Raw genomic sequence first — 1,276 nt, 5'->3', positions numbered from 1 at the left:
TTGTCTTAATTATAAACATGTTATATTTTTTAGATTTTTTTTATTATAAAACAAAAGAACTTCATTTTTTGAAAAAAAATTATTGAAACTTTAATTTTTATAATACATTTTTTTGACATTTAGGACAAATTCGTCGCATTCTCCGACGAACCTTATTATTTTTAAGAAGTTTGTCTTATTTTACAGCGAATTTCTATACTCTTTTATGTATTGTTTATTTGTTTTTTTTTTTATATTTATTGAGCATTTAACTTAAAGTTCGCTGTGGAGTAAGACAAATTTTTAATAAAAATTGAAATTTCAGGTGTAGTAAAGCGATCTTCTTAAAAATAATGAAGTACTGTCGGCGAACTTATCTAAAATACCAAAAAAAATATTCAAAAAATTAAAGGTTTTTTTTTTGAGAAATAATAATTTTTTTAATTTATAATAAAAAATTCTATATTTCTATCTTTTTATTAATTTATATAATTTGCTGTTGTTTAAAATGAACTACGAACTACGAAAAACATGTAGTTCACTAGAGTAAAATACAAACTAGAAGGATATTTTAAAAGAAGTTCATTTATGGGAGGCTACAACAAACTAGCTTGAGGAGATGTTGGCAGTAGCGAATTAAGTAAGGATAAACATAGTTCGTGGTTCCCTCTAACAAATTATGAACAAGCTTGTGATTCGTTATAATTTTAAGGTCCGTTGAAATCCATTTTGGTCCCTAAAATTTTCGACCGGCCTTAATTTTGACTCCCAAATTTATAGTTATCCAATTAATACTCCTAAATATTGGGTTGTGCCCCCACGCTTGCCCCCGTAGCTATCTCCGTTAACAGAGATTTGATATGGCACATTAAGTTAACAGAGTGTGTATCCACATGGCACCCAACTTGCTATAATGGATGTGTGATGAGTAAATGATGTGACAAAAGTTGAATGAACTCAATTTGCAACCTTCTTTTCCCAATATGTTCGAGACTTTGCTGGAAAATTGAGTTCATTCAACTTTTGCTACGTCATTCACTCATCACACATCTATTCTGGCAAGTTGGGTGTCACGTGGATACACACTTTGTCAACTTAATGTGCCACATGAGATCTCCATTAACGGAAATAGCTACAGGGACAAGCCTCGGACACAATCTAATATTTGAGGGTGTTAATTGGGTAACTATAAATTTTAGGATCGAAATTGAGGCCGGTCGAAAATTTCAGGGACCAAAATGGGTTTCAACTCGACAATAATCGAGTTTGTTTGATAAAAAATAATGAATAAGAAATG

The sequence above is a fragment of the Arachis ipaensis genome, chromosome B06 (assembly GCF_000816755.2).
Source record: "Arachis ipaensis cultivar K30076 chromosome B06, Araip1.1, whole genome shotgun sequence".
Classification (NCBI taxonomy): Eukaryota; Viridiplantae; Streptophyta; class Magnoliopsida; order Fabales; family Fabaceae; genus Arachis; species Arachis ipaensis.
Note: the sequence above shows the minus strand (reverse complement) of the source record.